Source organism: Tetrao urogallus (genome assembly GCF_951394365.1).
Source record: "Tetrao urogallus genome assembly, chromosome: 2".
NCBI classification, from domain to species: Eukaryota; Metazoa; Chordata; class Aves; order Galliformes; family Phasianidae; genus Tetrao; species Tetrao urogallus.
The window spans coordinates 90078065-90101255 of NC_136814.1; the positions used below are offsets into that span (position 1 = coordinate 90078065).

General features: G+C 36.7%; 1 protein-coding gene across 1 annotated transcript in view; it reads right to left on the reverse strand.

Moving 5' to 3' along the window:
• DLGAP2 (DLG associated protein 2) overlaps positions 1-23191 on the reverse strand; it is a gene marked incomplete at its 3' end in the record, with an annotated part of 367470 nt that overhangs the window by 217448 nt on the left and 126831 nt on the right. Inside the window, exon 2 of the mRNA XM_079532930.1 lies at positions 10463-10495. The remainder of the gene's footprint in view (positions 1-10462; positions 10496-23191) is intronic.

Genomic DNA, 23191 nt, shown 5'->3' on the forward strand with positions numbered 1-23191 from the left:
GTTTTAGATCAGTAGGGAGATGCTCAGAAATACCAAGTGTAAGCAAGTCCCATCATTAAAGCAGAGCTTCTTTCAGACCAGAGTACTGAGCAGAAGCAGATTCTGAAGTTACAAATAGGTGCCCTTAAAGAAATTCTAATGGAAGAAATAGTCATAACATGTTCTTTCCTATGAGCGTTTTTACAACATGAAATAAATAATTCCAAGAAATCCTCTCCCAGGCTGGGTTTAAACTCTCAGCAGCTGGCTAGCTACAAAACATAACAGACACATAAACCTTATGGTAGCAAGAATAAGATTTAGCTAAACAGAAGAAAAGGGCAGAATTTGAACTGCATGAGCTTTCCTTGATCTTGAACTGTCCAGCATGTTAGCATAGGCCAAAAAAGCAGAATATTTTGGCTTAGCTTCAGGAATGTCCCCCAGCTTCTCTGTGCTGTTTCTGTGATACCAAGGCATATATTGAAGTGCTTAACAATTACTTAATTAGCTGCTTCAACAAGCCAGGAAAGTGAAAATCTGCATCTCTAGCACAAAACTGTTTTTAAAGCAATTGTATGCAATAAAGACAAAGGAAATCAAAAGGAAAAAGAAAACCCTCGCATGTTCTCTGTGTTAGGGGAAATTCATTTTCTTCTACATCAACGTGATGAGATGAAGATTACTGAGGAAAAGGTAAATGTAAAATCTCTACATTGCAGTTCATGACCACACAGCAGATCTGAAGACAACAATTTTGAGCCTTATTTCAGCTCCTGAAATCCATGATTTGCAATAATCTACTTCAAGAACACTGTTCTGTTGCGGTTTTCGGATTCCTTTGTTAAAGCATGTCAAAAACTGCAGAGATGGAACTACCTCAACACTAACTCTTACGTTAGTTGAGAAGCAGTTTAAGAAGTCTCTTTTCAGAATGAAATCTGATTTGCAATCAGAGATGTTCTGTTCTTGGAAAGGAAAATGGCATGTTATATTTGACAGGAAAAAAATGCAGTGGTATAACAAAAATATAGCACTTGAAAAAAAACACCTCAAGAGCTTCCTATCTCTACATATTCTGAAAGAGAAATGATTTCCAAGTTTTAATAATTTGTCTATCTCATAAAAGAAGCTGATAATGGACATTAGTGAAACTGAGTTCAACACTTGAAGTTTCTAATTAAAAAATGAGTCCATTCTAAGAAGTGAAAAAAATGATTCTTAAGTTTTACCACTGGAGGAAAGAATCCATGCAAGTTTCAGTTCGTTGTGTAGAGTTAAAGCTGAAAAACCAGTACAAAGGTAGGAACTCCTTGCGGAGATGGCTCTTGATGCAACTAGAAATCAAGTTTTTAAGAAACTGGAACAATGACTTATCTAGATTTTACAGAAATGTTTTTTTTTAGAATAATCATAGAATCATAGAATGGCCTGGGTTGAAAAGGACCACAATGATCATCTAATTTCACCCCCCCCTGCTATGTGCAGGGTCACCAATCGCTAGACGAGGCTGCCCAGAGCCACATCCAGCCTTGGAGACAAATACTGAAGAGACTGCCTAACATTCAACTGCACAAGCTAATTGTCATTAACACAGCTGCTGCCACCACATGATTCATTGTTTTCATGAAGACTGCATCAGCGGATACAAAAAAAGATTTCCAAAGCTATTTTTTGTTACATATTTTACAGACAAATGTTGGCTTTAATATTTTATAGGGTGTGTGACCATTCCAGTGACTGAAACATATGATGAAAACTGATGGAAAATAATCAGCAAGTACAGAAATCAGTCTGCTTGAAGCTCTTTGCTGTGAAAGCTCTTGCTCTTTTTCTACATAATACTTCCACTAATATCAGTAGTAGCTCTGCACAGGAGAAGTGCTCAGGATTTTCATACATCATTGAGGTGAACATTGCCAGAAGTTATCTAAGATTTATGCAAACACACTCTACAAGTCAGCATTCCTTCTGCATGGAAGTCTCATTTAAATTAATGCAGTTTTTGGCTTAGGGAAAGAATTCCTTCTAGCACAGTTTCTTAACTTTGCAGATTGATGACCCAGAATCAAAGTGAAAAATCATTCATGATCTGCTCTGTCAGAAAGAAATGCATACATGGGTGCAATAAAAACCAAGTAATTTATTTGAGTATGGGTTCAGAAGATGGATTGGAAATACTGTCTTGAAGGTCATGGTGCCTGGTGGTAGGAAGAAGATATTTCTTTATTTACGGTTACTGTCATACTCTTCAAACTCTATGGCAACTGGTTATTTTATGTTTTTACTTCTAACCATAACTTCTTTTGCATACAGAAGATCCCATGATTCTATACAGCACTTTTTGTACCTCTGTGCTGTTCAACTGCTTGAATTAGCTTCACCTTCTATTAGAAGGCAGCAAACATATTGACAGTTCCACTGCAGCACAAGCTCCTACATACTGAGCTGCTAAGGCAGGGCTAGCTTTCCTTACCAAACAGCTGTCTGAAAATAACCCATCTGAGTACCCTCTAAGTTTGGGACTAAATCACAAAGCCAGGGAACTTCAGCTCTTGCAATCTATCCTCTCCAGGTTTACAGTGTAGAATCTCAAGTTTACCTATGAGATCTGTTCTTTCAACTTTACTCAGTCAAATCTTTGGTGACACAAATAAGAAATTAATATTAAAATATAAAAAAAAAATAATCTGTATGCTGTGGTAAAACTCCATCATACTTCTTTTCCTACACAGGCACAAAAATATCTTTCTAACATATAAAGGAAGCTAGAAGCTGTAGGCGATATTCAAGAACCACTGTTGCTCAACTTAAACAGGTCGGTTATATATATGGACAAAGGATTATTACAGTTAAATGCACAAACTCCAAGCATTGCAGAGTATCAAAATTGGAAGTAAAGGGAAAGAAGACCATCTTCAAGCACAGATTGCTCACACTATTTGAGATAAACATTCTTATTTGTGATACATCACCACTCCAAAACATGCTACTGCAGAAATTAACATATAGCGAGCATATCTGACAAATACCAATGACCACTCAAAGCAAGACATGACATTCAATATAAAAACAGATTGAACAGCTAGCAAAATAAGAGCAATGAAAGAAATGTGCATTCTTAAGCATATAGAATTCAATTCCAAAGTTAATTTAAAACATCAGCATCTTTAAGGCTGCACTAGCCTTGCTTATATTGGCTCCTACTCCAGCAAATGCCTAAATCCTGTCCTCTATAGAATTGAATAATGTGCAGCTGTTGTCAGAGCGAATATTCACGTTACTAAAGCTGCACGCAACCTAAGGTGTGCTGTGACTATGAGCTTTGAGACCAGCTCTTCCCACACATACATCAAATGAACTTTCCATTTACTCATTCACACCGAAGCAGGAAAGATGAGATGATTCTTGTGTTTGTTTTTGTTGAGGATTTTAATCACAACAATGTAAAATGAACGTAGAAATAAAACTGTCTGCATTTGATATTGCATCGCATTTGTCCAAGTTAAATCAGCTTTTTTTAGTTTGCACAACCCAGGAGATTGAAACAGTAGGTGAAAAAAACAGGGACAACAATGGTGTTTTGAGTGCAGCTGTTTCACATACATATGAGAAGGAGAAACTGAGAAATTAGTTTAATTTATACTAAATATAAATGACAAATAAAGGCCCAGAAAACATTTTTTGAAGAAAAAAAAAAATATATATATATATATATATATATTTTTTTTTTTTAAGAGCCTTTTTTCTTTTAAAACTGTGCCCTTCAATTACTACAAGATGTTCCATAAAGCAAACAGATAAAAAGAAAGACTATCTATCTCACACCTGGCTTATGTAGGCTCTATTTCTTTAAATATCTTATTCCTGACTTCAGAACAAGCACATAAGATGTGCAAATTTATTCCTTGTTGTTGACAAGTATTTGTATTACTAATGCCATATCTAACCTTACAAGCTTGCAAACTATATGAATATAAACTATACAGTTTAGAAGTGTTCACATTGAAATTTTCAAATACTTCAAATGTAATCAATCACTGTGTGCTTTCTTTGCAACTAACTCTATAGCAGACGTACTATAAACAACTTCTGCTGTCTGCTCAAGTACAGATATGAAAATACAATAGCATTGTGTTTCTCAGTAGTGTTTGAATAAAACCATACTGTACCTACTTCCTAGCAATCGTGACACACCAGAATAATACATACTGTGAATATACTACACCTTGTTATCCTAAGGAAATTAATCAGTAAAATCTGACACATAAGCCTATTGAGAGATTTGAAAATATTTAGACTCATGCATTCCCCAAATTTTGCAGATTATTTTATTGAAAAAAAATGTATAGCATAAATTGCATATTTCCCTATCCTCCAAATGTAAAAAATATATATCTTTGCACTGTGCAGTGGAGAATGGTAGCAATGTATTTCTATGCAATTTGAAAAGGTTTCTGTGAAGCTGAAAAATCAAAGCACTTTGCTTTGAGAGTAATGCCAAAAAGCAAAAAGAGAAGACAGACATATTAGCCATGCTCTGATCAGGAGGAAGCTTCGCATCATCAGGGATGTTACCAGAACCTGTTATTAAAATGTTAGCAAAGAAGCTCACACCAGCGTATCAATGTGACTGCTCCTGCAGACCAAGGAGCTGGCATGCAAATAGATCAAAGCAAAATTCACTTTAAGTCCTTGGGTCTGTATTTCCATAAAATCTTTCATGATGGACAGAATAAAGGTGGGAATATATCACCTCAATTAATAATTACGAGTTGTCATTAGGGCGATAGAAGGACCAGTAATCTATATAACTACTTTAGTGGTAGATATACAGAAGAAATCTTTCTAATTTGATAAAATAATGTGATTTTTTTTAATAACTCAAAAGAAAATAAGCAATATTAAAATCAGACAAAGTAGATTTTATTATGTGTTATTGTCTTCTTGAAAATATCAGGATTATGTGTTGTGAAATGCACTTTCTTTCCATAGAAAAATTCAGGTTTTCTTACTGATAATTGTTGGTGTAGTAAATACAGAGTAAGCATAAAAAAGTTAAGGACTCTTGAAAGTCATTGGTAACAGTCATAAAACTGCCAGTTTTCAGTGCCGATTACTGAACACTGAGATTAGTGAAATGAAGATTAGCAACATTCTCTGGGGTTATTAACATGCCTGTAATAGTTTTCCATTAGATATCAAGGGAAATGTTTCTATTGGAGCCAGAAGTACACAGATGTGGCACTGTCAATATTAAAAGATAGCACAATTTTTAAGATATACTTTTCTGAACTACTAATGTCCAGAATTCTTTGTTTTTATTAAAAAAAAAAAAAAAAAATACAAAAAACATTTGTTTTCCAACTCCAACATATGAGAATTACCAAGAGTTCAGATGGCACTAAAGCTGGCAGTACCTGCAGCAAATGCACCACTCTAATACTGACATTTACATGCATATCCTAAAAAGTCATATTTTCCCCTAGAAAAAAGGTTTTTGTTGTTCCTGTCAATTATTTACACTCAGAAGTTAAAGTACTTGTATTTCCAAAATTCTACTGAATATTTCATGCATTTTCTGAGTGAATTCACACAATTCAAAAGTGCCATTTGTTTTGATTATGAAACATTCAACAATTCTTTTACTTCAAAAAAAATCACTTAATTGCATCCTTAACATTTAATTACATTTAAAAGCCTTCCATTTTTAATTGACATAAAATTGTGTATGGGTAAATGAGTCACATACTCTCTGGCATTCTTGTACCTTTGGTACAAATTTTGCACAAGCACATTTCTTCTCAGAGATAGACAAAATAATGCCGGCATCTTAGTTTGAAAATGTAAACTAGGCCTAAATAGAAGGGATATGAGGATTCCCAAAACAGACCAGGCCTATTGGGGCATTGGGTTACAAATTAATCAAAACCAAGAATGAATTTATGAAGCAGTAGCTTATACATAGGGGCATCGTCTCCTTTATCTATTAAAAGAGTGGTAGTTATTTTGTTTGTATAGAAACAATTACTGAAAATAATTAGACTTGTCCCTGTTCCAGATCCATAGGAATATTCTTACTGTTCACTGAAACATACAGCACTAATATTAGTCAATCGCAGAAGTCACATCATGGAAGTACATTCCACAACTGCATTTGCCCTTCTGAGCTACACTTGTTCTGCTTCTGAATATTTACTTGCTCAGGACATATTAAAGAACTAGAACTTACAGTTTTCCCGATCTCATGGAAAAATTGGAAGCATCATTTATCAAGAATGTGCAGCAGGTGTATTTTGTTTTCTTTGATATCTTTTCTGAACAACACACAGCAAACCATCTTGACATTCATTCACACAGAACCACTCCTCACATATTTTCCATCAAGTTTACTATGTACAGACACCTACTCTCTATTTTCTTCCCAGTGGTGGTGGCAGTAAAGATTCAACTTGTATGAATCATGAATTCATACTGGGGTACTTCTAATATGGACTGGTGGTGTTTTAATGCACTGCATTGTACCCTCCATCTCATTCCTTGTAAATATTCATATTTTGTTTTTATTTAACTGTCATCTTAATTAGAGGTCTTGACTGAACCGTTCATAACGAAAATCGAATCTTCTTTCTATGCTAATGTTAGCACAGATCACAGTAAAGTACAGATGTACTGTTTCTCATAGCCTTTCTGTACAGCAGTATCTTTCTGGAGAGCCAGACTAAGTGCTAAATGCTGTGGAATTGAAAGGACATTTGCCACATCATATCTGCAGTAGAATGAGAAGTGCATATTACAGTCTGTACATACACTGCAAGATCAAGAGGTACCAGATAACAGGGTGAACAATAGGCTGAACTGCCTACTGTCTACTCCCCAGTCTTTGCCTAATTCTATTACTCTCATAATGCATCAGGACTTCTACATGGAATGTTCATTTACATCACAGAATATTTCTAAATAAAATGGAAATTGTTATCAGCATCACACGCACAGTAGAGAAGACTTAATACTTACAGCAAAGTTAACACAGGCTTTCTTTCTTCAAGGGATATAAAGAAAAAAAATCCACACAGAGCCATTATTATTTAACCTCAAACTGAGAACACAAGCCCGTAAGAACATCAACAGAGGGTCAGATCAAATGCCAGTGGTCTCAATGTTCTGTCCCCCATGACTGCCAGCAGTAGCTACTTGGAGAAAACCATGTTTCCATTTTCTCTCTGTCTTAGAATCATAGAATCATAGTGGCCTGGGTTGAAAAGGACCACAATGATCATCTAGTTCCAACCCCCTGCTATGTGCAGGGTCGCCAACCACCAGACCAGGCTGCCCAAAGCCACATCCAGCCTGGCCTTGAATGCCTCCAGAGATGGGGCATCCACAGCCTCCTTGGGCAACCTGTTCCAGTGTTTCAACACCCTCTGTGTGACTTCCTCCTAATATCTAACCTATAGGACAGCAATGTCTAAGTAGAAGCAGAGCACACTACGATATTTTACCTGAATCCAGTAAACTATAGCTTCTAGCTTCTAGCAGCTAAAGGATTTCCTAAGACAAGTCGAATTGTCAGTATTTTTTTCTGAGACAAATGTTGGACAGAACCAGAACTTGTGTTAATTCTCACAGTTAACTAAGAACCAGCTTTGTGCAGTGGTAGGCCTCTTTAGCACATTTTCCAGACCTAAGTATTCAGATAAAGCTTGTTTTACAAAGAATCCACAGACATGACTTTTTATTAAGAAGCTGAAAAGTGTTGGTATTGTACGGGACTCCCTATTTATCTTTCAGAAGGAAAGAAACAGAATAGTCAGAAAATACTGGGGGAAAAAATAAAAAAACAAAACAACAACAACAAAAAAAACAACCAATCCAAGTCATGAATAGAACCCGTAAGTCACTAGTGGAGTTTCATAGGATATAAAATAGGTCTGGAAGAGCAGCTGTCACTTTCATAGTCTTTGAGAAGATAAGAGTAATCTACTGAAATCTTAACAGCCACAAAATCAACTTCCTTGCTGTTTTGGTAATATAGCAAATCATGCTTATTAATACAGTACTTTTATGAACTTCTGTGAATAGCTGCTGTAAGTTAGAAGAGAAACAATGTCTGCTTCATGGAAGTAACTGTGTTGAAACATCTCAGGACTACACCACTCCTTTGTCAGGGTATGCTGGCTGTCACAAAGACTCAAGTCACACGTGTCTACAACATGCCATTCTCACTTCAAAGTTGAGCAGGAGCAAAATGCAGTATTTACCACGACAGTGTAACCTATCTGATGCAGATTACTTCCACAAAGGAAACAGTTGTCATCTGCCTGAAAACACATCCTTGCTATGAGCTTCAGGAAGATGGAGCAACCCAAAGTAGATGCACTCATGGGATTTATCAAGAACACTACCTCTGTCTTCTTCAAATTTCATTCCCTCCCAGCACAAGACAGGCTCCTTGGTTTTCAAACAACTCACACTGACAGGTGTGGTGTCTGACAACCTTGTCAAAAAGCATAGATCAAACCTATGTTTTCTGAAGCAGAATATGTAAGCCTTTGCAGTTCTTACAAAAGACAACCACTTAAACAGAGATCTCAGTGTTGACCAGCTCTTCCTCCTTAGATCGGTTGCATAGGCAGACACAGCACACGTGTGTATTTACAGAACTACAAGTTCCACAGGCAATACCTCTGAATGACCGCGATGTGAAATGTAAATTATCAATAATAAACATCTCCTTTCCACAGCAGATCTTTTTTATTCTGTAAAACATCTGCATCTAAATTGTCCTGCGGCAATGTGTGCAGATAAACAAACTTGCTTCCTGAACTACAGAAGTAACTGCCAAACCTTTGCAAAGGGCTCCCCACGAAGAGGGGAGAATTAATAGAATTAATAAGTAGCATTACAGTAATGCTGAATTTGAGTGGGGAATTTGGTGAACCAAGAGACATCGTTCTTGGGAAAGTTCATTTCTACACACAACTGAAAACAGCATTATGTTCCTGAGGACCATTCCTACAGCAATGCGTATCATTATATTTTGATTATATGGTTTTAGCTGCATACACATTAAATATTTTTACTACAGCTTTATTTCATTTTATTTTAATTCCCTTTTTAAACCATCCTTATACATAAAGTTTGAAATGCGGAAGTAGTATGAAAGAACAGCAAAAGAAGAAAGGAGAATGATACAGCAGGCATAGTATGCAATAAAAGAGAACTAATCTAGTGTATAACTTCTGAGTTAGACAACCCTATTATGAAAGGTATATCTCACAAAAGGCAAATAAACATCTGACTTATTTTTCCTTCCCATATATTCATCTGTGGTATTATGAATTTATCAAATACAACACAATGAAAGCAAACTAAACAAGAAATGGCTGTTTATAAAAGTAATGCGAAATCTGAAGAAAATCTAAAACATTTTATTTTCGCAACAGATAATGGATGGTAAATTTACTAAGTTATATCACTAGCTGCAAGGTCTCAAAGGCTTTCACTTTCAGACCTCACCTCGTTAACTCCTCCCTCCTAAATATATGAAAATTAAAAGTTTGAATTGTTTTTCAGAAATTTTTCAATATATAAAGCCAAATCTCTTTGAGAAAACACATAATCTTTTTTTTTTTTTTTTTTTTTTTTTTTTTTTTTTTTTTTTTTTTTTTTTTTTTTTTTTTTAGGAACATGCTTTGCTTCAGCAGTTACATTTGCTATTTTGGGCTGCTTTTCTTAGAAAGACTCCAGATGGTTTATCTGAAAGTAAGGTTAAGTTTTTTGACATTTTCTTAAAACGGCACCAGTATGTGTGTAAAGGAGAAAGAGAGAAGAAAGAGAAAGGGAGAGAAAGATTTTCTAAAGCAATGACCCGCCTCAAAAATCACAGCCTTATTACTGCAGTGTTTATTTAGATAAACTGTGGGTCTTGCCATGGCATTTAATTAATCACTTGGGGAAAAAATAGCAACCACCAAACATCCTCACTTGGGCATGTATTTGCACTGCGTAACAGTTATTGCTTAATTATCCTTATTTCAAAAACAATATTTATTCGCTTCACCTGCTAACATGTGTTAGCCTCTCTGTTCTCTGTAAATCATATCAAATATAAAAACATTTTCTCATTTCCCTTTTAATTCCAATACTTTTGTTTTCCATCTGCAAAGCCATGTCCTTAGATGACTGTTTACACTGTCTCTTACCCCAAATCAGTCTGACAAACACAAAAATGAATAAGAAGTAAATATTGCCTTTTTTGTTCTAATGGAATATTTGTCCTATAAGATATTTCCTGCCTGGAGCACATACCGTGCTTTATTCAGCTTAATTCGATTCATTTTTGCCATCTAACATAGGGAAGAAAGTCATTCATTCATTCTCATCATTCAGATACCATTTCCAATCTCTCGCACTTGTGTCATTTGAGTCAAGCATTCACAACTAGTTGCTTTGAAAAATATGAAGAGGAAAATATGCTCACCTTCAGGCTCCCCACAGAGTGTACACTGTGACTCTGAAAAGAAAAAGAGAAAAATTATGATTTCTTGCTTTTAAGATCTGTGTGGTGTACAGTTATGAAGTCATAACTACATCCAAATAAAATAAACCTTATGGAACTCAGATTTAGCATGGAAAATGCAATTCCATTTTCAGCATCTATTTATTTAACAGTCGCAACATAACTTTCTTTTAAAAGAGAGTTTTTGCAAAAAAACATTTTCTAAGCAGTCACAAAAGTTCCTAGTTTTGCTTATGTCACTATCACCTCCACATATTCCAATCAAGTGCTGGTAGCAGGACTTTTGGGTTCAGCGTAACTTTTTTGTATTTGTAGCTGTAGATCAGTGACAGCAGCCACTCAAATAAAGAGCTTAAGCCTCTTAATATTTTATCACTGGAGGCAATAGACAGTAAAAGCGACAAAAGTATTACATTCCTTTCTCATAAAAGACTTCCAAGTCCTTCCAGGCGAATGAATAAGTCAAATAAAAAGTAAAAGTGTTCTGATATCCTACAAAATATTCGATTATAGAAAAGAGGGAAGTACAGCTTTATTATAATAAACACACAGTCTCTAAATGTGCAATTATTATTTTCTTTACACATCACTATTTGGAAGCTGGCTGTCTTAAAAATTACATCGCATAGTGTAGAAATATGTGCACATACAAATGAAACACTTTAAGCCTTCTTTGTTTGAGATTGAGTTTTGTCAGGCATTAGCATCGAGCTGCGGTACAAAGCTGTTATTTTGAACCTCAGCAACAGAATCAAATGAAATCACGGGGACTGCAGTCGAGCTGGTAGATAATTCTGATAAAGCTGGAAAAAGTCTTACTTCAAAGCAGCGCAGTATATTTTACAGTCACAACTACTGGAATCTCCATCTTAACACTCAGGTGAAAAGTGATAGCTCCAACAGCAAAAAGTATTCTGAAGCAAATATACATATACACAGGCAGACACACAAGTATGTGTATATTTTATTATAAATTAAGATATAAAAAACCCCAACAGTTCAGTGTTCCTGGTAATATGCAAATCCTTTAACCCTGTTGATATTTTTTTCTGTCCTTGAATGCCAAATGGAAGACCATACTTTAGCTGTGGTTTTAAGAAAAACAAACAACAGAAACATAGAATATGAAATGCAAACACTGAGATGATTTGACCTTTACAGTGCCACTGTGACATTGCCAGTTATTTAGTGGTCCTTTCTCTGTACAGATAAGAGTCTATAACAAAATAGCCCGCTGTTGGAAAGGTACTTGACCTTACATCTTTCACATGTTTTAAAAAATTATAGTTGTTGCTTTTTAATACGGTCAGAGGTTGTAGTGTACACGATGGGAAGGAATGAGAAAAGTAATGTTTATTCAGGCAACTCAACTACTGTTGTTAGGCAGAGTACAGTTTTTAAAACACGATAAAGTTGCATGAAAGAAAAGAGGAATTAATTTTGATGCAGGCTGGCACTGTGAAACATGCTGTTCACTGGTCTTCTGACAGATCCAGCAGCAGTGACAAACTGCAAACAGCACCCCAGTGGCTGTCCTGGGAAAACCCACCGGCAAAAAGCATAAAAAGTTTAGTGGCAAATAGCAAAAAGCTCTTTCTTCCACTGCTGGATGAAAACTGCACTAGTCGCAATCTGGAGTGATGCAGAGGAAACAGCATAAAGGTTTTTTTCACTTTTAATTCAAAGACTTTCTGAGGTTGGACTGAGAGGAGCTGCCTGTCTGTCTGCACTTTATTGTCCTGATTGATAAGGAAGAACAAGCTGAAACTCAGTTTCTGAACTCGTGGCTTTTTGCTGATCCACTATGTCCTGCTAACAACCGCTTCACTGGTTTGCTACAGCCCAAAGAGCTTGCCTGACATTTCTTGCAGCCCTCAACACCATTTTCCAAAGGTCCCCACTCAATAGCACAAATTAGTAGCTTCCCTCTTCTCCCCATCAGCGTACCTCAGTGCCAATACCAAACAGAACAGTTCAGTTGTAAAGGTCATCTGTTTCAACTATCATATATCATCTATTCCAACTGTCTGAGCTGTTCAGGGTTAAGCAAAAGTTGAAGTGTGTTAACAACATTATGCATATGCTTCTCGTATACTGACAGGCAAGGAGCATCAAATACCTCTCTAGGAAGTATGTTCCAATGTCTGACAATACAGAAGAGTTTCCCAGTGCCCAGTCTGACCCTTCCCTGTGCTATTCCCATCCTGCCATCAGAGACCCCTGCCATGTCCCTCTGCTTCCCTCCCTCAGGAGCTGCAGAGAGCAATGAGGTCACCTCTTGTCCTGCTCTTCTCTTAGACAGCCCCCATGTCCTCAGCTTGCCCCAGCATTTCTATTAGCTATGGTGCCCTCCTCTACAGACTTTCAAGGACCTTAATATACCACAGCACTGTTATAAATCTGCAGCACAATAGCCTAACTCAAAATAAAGCTTACAGATAAGACTGGTGCCAGGAAGTCGCCCAGAAGACTGCCAGCTCTCTGCACAACCGCTGATGGACAACCATTCATTTTGGCTTTCTTCCAGGTATTTGATTAAGGTCCTGAGTTTATGGGCATGCTAGGTGCCTCTTCCCTTTCATTATGATGTGGGAAATAATTAAGTCTATTTAGATCCACACATCCTGTGGTAATTGTTGAAAGATTGCATGTAATACGTTTCCAAGCCTATCTGAATATCACACTCAGATATTTCTACATTTACGGTTTTTATAAATACAGACATCTTAAAATCTTGTAAAAAAGCTGGATATTGAAGCTAATTTCAATTATTTATTTATTTATTTATTTATTTCCTTCTAGAAGGAAATTGTTACATCTTGGTAGAACAACTCTCTCAGGAAGATAGCTAAGTACTCAATACCTGAATTAATTAGGAATTTTTCCTTTCAATCCAATTTAAATTTGAGCTCTGGGATGGCAGCAACCAAGGACATGACAACAGTTTAAAAGTTACTACTTCATCAGGTGAAATGACAATACTGAGGCTGAAATGCACGTGACCTAAGATTGAGTAAATCACCCGTTATGCTCTCATTCATGTTTCAAATATAAATTAATATTTAAAGATCTTTTAATTAGTGTAATTCTATATTAGAATAAGGTAAATCACTTTTTGTAAGTGCACACTCTTTTTTTGTGCATTGTGCAAGGTCTTAGTCATAGGCTCTGTCTTCACAGTAATATTCATGGCAAGGCAGAAGCATTCACTGACAAGTGAGCTCTTGAGATGTCCTAGCTCAGCCTTCTGCTGAAATAAGGCTGCTCCCACTCATGTTCAGCTCAGATGGGGCTCTGAGAGCCACCTCCTGGAAATCACCAGGGATGGAGCCGGCAACCTACTTCAGTGCTGCTTCAGCCTTCTACAGTCCTACCCTATCTCTCAACCTGCTGTTTGTGACCTCTCTTCCTTTTTACATGACTGCCAAAAAGACTCTGGCTCCATCATTTCTGTAATTCTTCAGACATGCCCAGGTTGCTAGTGGATCTCTACTGTACTGGAATAAATCAGCCCAGCTTCTTCAAGTATTTTCTTTGTAGGTCAAGTCCCCCTGACCTGATGGCCCTCTGCTAGGTCACTCTGATGTCTCACTGTGTTTTCTGAAGCAGGGACCCCCAGACATCAAATGCAGTATATTCAGGTGTATTCTCACCAGAGGGAAGAACAATGCCTCTATCTGCTGATTAGACCCCTTGTGCAGTAGCCCTCCGTGCAGCGTTACCATTTGCAATGGGAGAATGCTGTCAGCCTGTACATAACCTACTTTGGAAAGAAGTGAAAGAATAAAATGAAGTATTAGTAAGACCAGTCCCCTGCCTCAAGTCACCTGGCAATTATCCTGCTGCTAATGTATGGCTCAAGGGAGGAATCTTGGCACAATGAGGCAGACCAAGGCTGTTGTTTCCAGGAGCCACCAGACCATGGATCAGCTCAAGGGAGTCATGAAATCTCAGCCTCAGGCAATTTCTGTATGCCCACAGAGGGTGAAATGAAGTCTAAAGTGAAAATGCTTAAGCTACTGCACATGGTAATAGAATAGAGCGAGGGACATGATCTGTTACTACATTTCAGAAAAGAATATTTCTTAAACCTCTCTTTCTACTATTCCCTATTAATGGATCATGCCTCTAGATATCTGATTCATCTGAATATTCTGATGATGCATTCACAGAAGATATTCTTTCTTTTTAACACATTGCTAATCAGCTTCATTTGATCATTCTTGCAAACACTTATACATGTGAGAAACTTTGTCATTGTTCTTGGAAGAAAAATGACTAAGATAGGTGTTTGGAGATTTGGAGCCCCATAAATCAATGGAACATGGAAATATCATATTCATATTATTAATCTCACTCTATCATTTTGAAATTGGCTAGCCAACAGAAACAATCTTCCTAGATACAAGAACTTGCTGACAAAATAGGTCACATGGAAGATCTTTTGAAGAAACAAATTTATCACAGAGACATGAGCTTCTTCTTTCCCCCAAATAATATGAATTTTATTTTATTTTGATAGCTTTTCTTGTCTAACGTAAGTAATAGGTAACACTAAAATTAATAAACCCCGTCATGCAAAAGACAATATTCATTCTCAAAACAGCTGAGTTTAACGTTCAGATTTAAATTAGAGTGAAGATAAATTATTTTATTAAACATTTTCACCTTCCCCTACTTTGTAAATCTCTTTTTAGGTACAGTTGGTGTAAATAAAGTCAAATCGACTATGCAGGGATAAAGAAAACAATATATGGGCCAAAAGAAAGACACGAAATAGATATTGTGAATAAATTACTATTTAAAATGCTCATACAAATTATGTAACGTAGTAAGACAAAACCAAAACACTACTAGCAGTGTTTGAAATCTGTTTAAAGGAAATATTTTTCCTAGTTAACTATGCTTTGAAGTACACTATACTCTCCATGGGTCTTACCTAGATTATGGAGTGTGGCCTGGATGAGTTTTGACCTAGATATATAGAAGTGATAGTATGGCAAGAACTCATGCAAAGGTCAGAAGCAGTACTGGGGATAATCTGTCCGCTCAGCATCATGTTCAGAAAATAGAAGCTCTCAGCTCTTATGATTGCCCCTTGAATAACAGCACACATCCAGTGTTATATCCCTGCTTCAGATCTGTAAGTCTTTTCTGTCTCTCTTTCTGCCTGATAGTACCAGAGGCCATCTGCAGCCACCCTTCTCTATAGGATTTTAGATTTAACTATGAGCACAATATTGTTGGCTCCACAGAAAAAAAAATTCTCAGATTTTTTTTTTGCCCCTTTCATTTTACCAAAATACTCACACTGTATACATATGTTTAAAATGCAGTGAAAAAATAGATCAATTCTAGTAAGGAAATTTAGCAGGTAATACTTAAAAGATTTTCATTTCACTTGTTCCAGAGGCAAGAAATACAACAGTTTTGCACACTGTTTCATCAGTGTCTTTTGATATCATTTTACTGCTGATGGTGAAACGGAACTCCGCAACAATTAAAGAAACAGAGTAGCTATGCAGGATATTGAGATTTCGGGCAGCCAAAAAGCAAGGCGTAATTTAAGGACAGCTGTAAGACTTCTAATCATTTATAGGATTTTAGTCTAATATCTGTATCTAAATGTGGCTATAATAATGGTGACAAAAGCCAACTGTACTATGAATTGGTTTTTATTCTCTATTTTCATGCCTATTTTTTTCTCCTACACATTTTGCCCTTATCTGCGCCTTTTCCTCTTGCTGATATCTCACTGCTACAATACCATCAGGTGAAACACTGAAAAATCTGTGGGATACACTGCAGTTTTTTCTCATGTCTGCCGAGATTCTATCCTTCACAATCATTCCCTTTGTTTCACAATGAAGTCAGAGCAAATCCTCTTGACATCTCCCACTCTGTGTTCAGTCATGCATGTAGGTAACCGATTGAGAGACACCCACAAAACCCATCTAGTCCAACCTTCTGTGAAGTACACCAGGACATTCTTTATATACATTTTTTTCTAAAATGCTCCCTCCAAACTTCTGATGACAGGGAATGCAACTGTCTTCAGGCAAATTACTTCTGTTGTTATCTTTGCAGCTGGAGAGATTTCTTTTTATACAGTATCAATGGGCACTGGTTTTCACTTTGTACATGGAAAATAAAATCTTAGAAAAAAGACTGTATTTCAGGTCCTCACTGTTTTCTTCCAGTCTAGTTTTACTATTCTAAGCCTTGTTTATTCACTTTTTCCAGCTGTTTCTAATAGCCATCTCATCTTCGCTGTCCTCCTCTGGAGTCTCTGCAACTTAGCCGTGATGTAAAGTGCACAGTAAACCACCTGAACTCTTCCATCGTTACATTCCTGTGAACTTCTACTTTTAAGAGTGCCACTAGCCTCATTTCGGGCACTGCTATTTTCTAGCATGAAAAGAGATCTCACTTTATCCATATAGACATGGATTTGATAGAGGCACCTTCAGTACCTGCTGTCATAAAAATGAAATTATAACACTAAAGGATACTTTATTGGTCTACCTTGGCAGTAAAGGCCCTGCTCAAACAAACCATGTAAACCATTTGAAATCCACAAAATGTTCCAGACTCTCCTTAAAACTTTTTGTTTGAAACTACCAGAGTGGCAAAAATAATCAAAACGATGCTGTAACCAAACAATTTATTTCTTGCAGTATTTGAAGTGCTGATAAATAGTGCTAAAAGAACAGAATCTACCCATATTTGGACTCGAACACTATTAGGGCCTTTGTCCCTCAACAGTCACAGAAGAATTTAAAAATTTCATGTGTTATATAATCAAAAGAAATGTATGGAATTATACATTTACACACACATATATATATCTCACGATCATCTTTTTTAATTTGCAAATAAATAAATAAATAAATTGTATTTAAACGTAACAATAACTACCAAGAGTCCATCCATCATGTAGAACTTTTTGAAAAAGGCCATAACAGCAACAGTCCATAACAGCTGTGGCCAAGAAATGCATTTAATCCCTCTTGGAACCATTTCTACGAGCAGTTCCTGTTCTTGAGTATAAAAGCCTGCTTTCCTGAGCACCTGCCTGCTTCTCACTGCTGACTATTCCCCAGAGGAGACTTCCCCAAGTTTGCAACTTCTGCCATAGGGAACAGCTTTCTTGAATCTTTTAATTGAAGTATTCATTAAAAAGGGCCTTTTATTGCCCATGATCAGGTCTTGGGGGTGGGGGGGGGGAGGGAAGAAAATAGCTGCCTATGAGAGAATAGCAGCTGGGCTATATTGGGAAAGATAGAGCAAGGGAAATGAGTTGCCCAGGGAAGAGACTGAAACAAGTTATAAAAATACAGAATATCCATTATTAAAATTGAATGAGCTGAAAGCAGAAGAAAAATCAACCAACCTGGCAGCTGATTTTGTATCATTTTGAGCAAACGAACTGACATTCAGCCAAACGTATAAAACAAGCACTAAAAGCCCATTATCTTCCCCAGATAAAAAAATATAAAGTTTATGCTCAAAGCAATGCCAGAACCTATTCACAGTACTTGCATATCAGATCCTCCTCCATATGGAGTTTATACATTACATGTGCATTAACCAAGCCAGAAGAGATTTCAGAAAAGAACGATGAGACCAGACACTCAAATATTTTCATAGAAAAACAAATGTAACTGTAGTGATAAAAAATAAAACACAAACCACTCAAGGAAAAAAAAAATACACATGCTGATGTTTCTCTCGGTGATCTGAACACAACCACTTTGTTTTTAGAGGAGCAGCTATAAACACAGTAATAAAACGTATGTGCTTTAGCACACTTATGACACTTTTCAAACGCACAGTACTGAAGAGTTCAAATATTCTGAATGAGTCAAAAAAAATAAAAAAAAACCTGAGATGTGCTTATAAAAGACAAATCTATGTGCTTTTCTCATTTTTATACCCATTTTCCAGTATTTGACATTCTGTGTTTAAAGTCAGTCATCTTCCTCAAAATCGAGAGAAAAAAATAACTCGCCGACTTGCTGATGGCTCTGTTGCATCTTTATGAAAAGCTCCAAGCAGAGGAAACCAATAAACTGAGTGTGGACCCATGAGAGTTCTGTGCAACTCCAAACTGAAGACATTCTGCACCTTAGTCTTGCTTCAAAACCCCTCTGGAACCAATGCAAGTCTCAGCAGATTATAGTGGACATGAGGTCAAACCTCAACAGCATACTAATGCAAAAAATTACTACTCTATCTATCATCATTCTTCCTTTTCTGTCTTTTCCTCCCCTCTTCTTTTACTTTTCTCACTTTATGAGATCTTGCAAAAAAATTTCAGTGTCTCTTAAGAACAAGTAAAAATGGTACAAATCCAAGTTGAATGTGATATAACAAAGAACCTGATAGAAAGATAGCAAAAAAAATAGGATGGGACAGCACAGTTACAGACTAGATTACATTCTCTAATACTGTGAAGGTTAAATTGATTTTTTCTCACCTTTCTCATTCTTATCTCTCATATTGAAATCAGATTTCAAAAAAATTTGAAGGGGGGGAGCAGCTGGCAAACAGATTCAAGGAGGTCATTTGAAATGCCAAGGGCGTACAGAAAGAGTGAAAGACCGTGATGCAACCATTAGAAGGGGTAAAACTGAGTTTAATATAAAGAGAGGAGAAGTCATCAAGAAGTCATCATATCAGTTTAAGAGAGAGCTTGCTGGCCAAGACCGCTGAATGATGCCCTTCGTGTAAATTCAGTAACATATACTGACTTAGAACAATACAAGTCAGAAGAGATGTCTTGAGTCTAGCCCTGAAGACAGAGTGACATTTGGTTGCTCAGAAAACCCTCTAGGAAGGAGAACCAACAGTCTCTCTGGCCTACTGTTGTGGTGTTTGATCACCTTCAACATGAACAAGTTTTACCTTTTGTCTAATTGCAGTTTTCCTTGCTGCAATATCTATAAATTTCGTCTTGTCCTTTCATGCATGTTGTCTGGCTGCATCAGATGTCTGGCTCCATCTTTTCTGCAATGACCACTAAGCAGCTGAGAACAGCATTTAGCACTGCTCTTCTCTTAGCTTTCTCTTTTTCAAGCTGAACAAACCCAGCCCTCCTCAAGGTCTCCCTGTGTCTCACTATGTCTTCCCAGTACCCTAACTCTATCCTAGCCTGTACTGGGGATACACTCCAATTTGTCTGTGTCTTACGGTGGGGCAGGGTCTAGAACTGGGAACAACCACAACATCTCAAGTGCTGAAAAAAGGGGAATAATTACCTCCTTTAAAACCTGCTAGTTATAGTAATGCAGTTCAGTACACAGCTAGCATTCATTGCTGCAAAGACTCACTGTAGAAATCCCAATAAAAGGGCCCTCAAACATGAAAGGACGGATACACAACTAAAGCTTTGAATTGGTCCAGTCCTGAATGTGCAGTGATCTCACATGCTAAGTGATTACTTGAGGAAGTTATAGCAGTAACCTCTAATGTGTAATGTCTCCCAACACGTATAGACCACAGTTTAAGGTCTGACATGCCATACAAGCCTTTTCCACTGTGCAGAGAAGGAAACTGATATGGATTCCTTTGCCAGTACACGCCGGAGGGAACAAACTTGCTTATATGAGCCCTGACCTATCCTCTGTAAGGTTTTCTGTCTTGACTGATCTACAATGACTTTTGAGGCCTAATAACATTGCTAAGTATATCTGCATGCGTTATGAAAACAGCTACCACGTAACCTCTGCTCTCCATTACAGGATGCTATCTTCCAGTGAATAAGCAAATACACAAGCCATAGAAAAGTAGTGTAAAATACCAAAAAATTAAAAAAAAATAACCTGGATAGCCTTTGTCAGCAAACAAGTGCTAATAAAGTACAGAAACCCTTTAAGAGTGAATAGAGTAAAATGTGCTTGAGCGCTCTCAGAAGCCCATGGATAAGTTCAAACTTTTCCATCTTACTGAATTCATAAGCATGACCCCTGTCATGACCATTCCAAAGGCACAGAGGGCTCACTGTAGGACTCAGACCTGAACTCAAAAAGATAACGGTACTTTTAGCTTTTGCAATAGAAAATAAAGATTTATTTGGGGTAACAGAAACTCTCCAATCGGTTTAGCAGAAAAAAAAGTAAGTCTGCCATTTTCTGTAGAACAGCTGCTTACGTCAGCTTCAAGTTCTGGCACAGTGAGACTCCACACCTGTCCAGATCCCCTATACTGGAACAACTGAAATTGGCACATCTCAAAATTTTTTATCGAATGGCAAATATTCAAAAGCAGAAACAATCCAAAATTTCAGGTGCAATGAAATGAACATTAATAAGGAATGGAGATCTTTTGACAAAAAGATGTAAAACTGCAGAGATGAGAGTCCAAAAATATTGCATGAAGCTAAAACTGAAATGCAGTAGAATTCAGCAACTAAAAAATGCTGAGTTTTTCTCAGAAACGCTCAAAAATTTAGCCTTAAGTAGCCAAAAGCAAAGCTGAAACAACAGATTTAAAGTTATTATTTCTCTTTAACTATGTGAGTAGTCTTTTTATTTATTTGAATCTGTCACGTATGCAGCTATGGATACTTGTTTGCAGCCAACCACCTCTTATATCACAACAGCAAGCCAATATTTCCTGTCAGTGATCTGACCTTCTCTTCCTTAACACTTTTGCCATGGTCTGGTGATTTCTTCAATACTTAGCTACAAGGAAGTCCAGATCTGCACTACAAGGAGTCTATATACAGAGCAGAATTATCAAAAAGAACCCCAAGGTTTAAATAAAAAGAGTGTGAATTATCAACCTGCACTATGCCATATCTGTAAATGCTAAGCACCATGCATCAAGATACGTTGTTTAGAAACTTTGGGGAACATGAAGGACAAACACTCAAAATTCCTACAAGACTCTTTGGTCAAATTCTTAAAAATCATTGAAATTAGAACCTCAGTGTAAACCACATAAGTAAGACATTGTTATTAATGTACTCATAAAACTCAAGCTGAAATTAATGCATAATATACTCTACTAATTAAGTAAAAATCATTGATATTATCATAATTGGAACAAACATTCACGGACAAGTCCAGCCTAGGGGCAGGATACTGCTGCTAGCTCCATCTGAATGTTATTGCATTTTGGAAATAAAATGCTTTGTTGTGTCAAACACAAGATCAAGATAATTACACATCACTTTCCAGGCTATTAAAAGACACTAGTCACTATTAAGTGCCTGAAAATTCTCAGATTAGTCAACCGAGTTTGCAGCAAAATCAGCTTGTTACTATCGGTTCTGTGTTGTTTTGTTTTCCAAAATCATTAAGTAAAATTTCTGTTGTAACTGAGAATATCTCTGTCAATCTTAGGATAACAAAACGTTTTCTCTGCTCCCTAACAATATAGTGGAAAGAAATCTACAGTAAAAAAAAAGTAAAATCACAGGTTAACTGAGCAGTTTCTCTTATAAGATATATCATCCCCTGTTCAGAGACAATGCCAAGAAACTGCCACCCCATTTGCCTTTCTGCCCAAATATTTAAACGGTAGAAAATCTGCTTCAGTCACAAAAAGCTCATGCTGTTTTCTTTTGCATAACTGCACTGCACTCCTTGTACTGAACCTCCTAGTGAGGTAACCTGCAGGACTGGCATGAATTTGGAGATGATAATCACACAGTTCTGTGATTTCCACGGTGTTAGTGGCCTCCATTAAATTATATAAAAAATGGAACTACAAGGTAAATGACTGAAAATTTGAAACTAAGTGGATTTTTATCACTGCAGGTATCATACTGACTTGCAAGAGACAATGAAAAAGTTAAGATCCACCTTTCCACAGTAAAATGAAAAATAGTTATACAAAAGTTACTCATAAATAAATGTCACAAACTGGTAATGTTAAGTTCTCTTAATCACAGAAACACCACTGAACTACTAACAGACAGAAAACAGGCACACACAGGTGTGAAATCAGCTGTCTGCCAGATTTAATACTTCATCCTTGAAAAAAAGAAGTATGACTTACCATGCATATTTTTCAGCACTATTTATTTAAGTATTCTTATTTACAATAATCCGGTGATTGAGTGGTGCAGTCAGACAAGTACTATTTGCCTTCAAGAAACAGCTGAGCCTCAAAGTTGATTGAAAAACAGTAAAGCATAACATTAGTTAAGATGGAGTCCCAGTGTAAACAAGTTTCCCAATATATATATAATTCTTGATAACTCAAGCCCCTTTAATAAATGTACAGTCTTCATAATCTAACGGTACGATGCGCTAGTAACAACATGAATCTATCCATTAGACTGAGAAATGCTTTGGCCTAAGTGAAGTACCGTGGTATAAATTGTTTAACCTAATTTTATGACAGAAATAACAATCTAACAAAAATTCACTTAGCATCTAAACTACCTGGAGGAATCCGAATGTGTCCCGTGAGAGTATTCACGAAACATATCTCCGCACACATTTTTGATCTATCCATGCTCTGAAGGCTCACAAGATTTTCACTAGGTTTGTGGTTTCGGTTCTACTTAGTTCCATAGCAAGAATTTAATTTATTAAGCATCTTTTTGTAACATGTGAAGCTGAATGCTTTCACATAAACGCAGGGGATACCAAATCTACACACACACACACAAAAGCAACAGCTAAACACTTAGATTTTAAACAAGTGATTTTTTAACACTGCTTTCATCAGAAATAA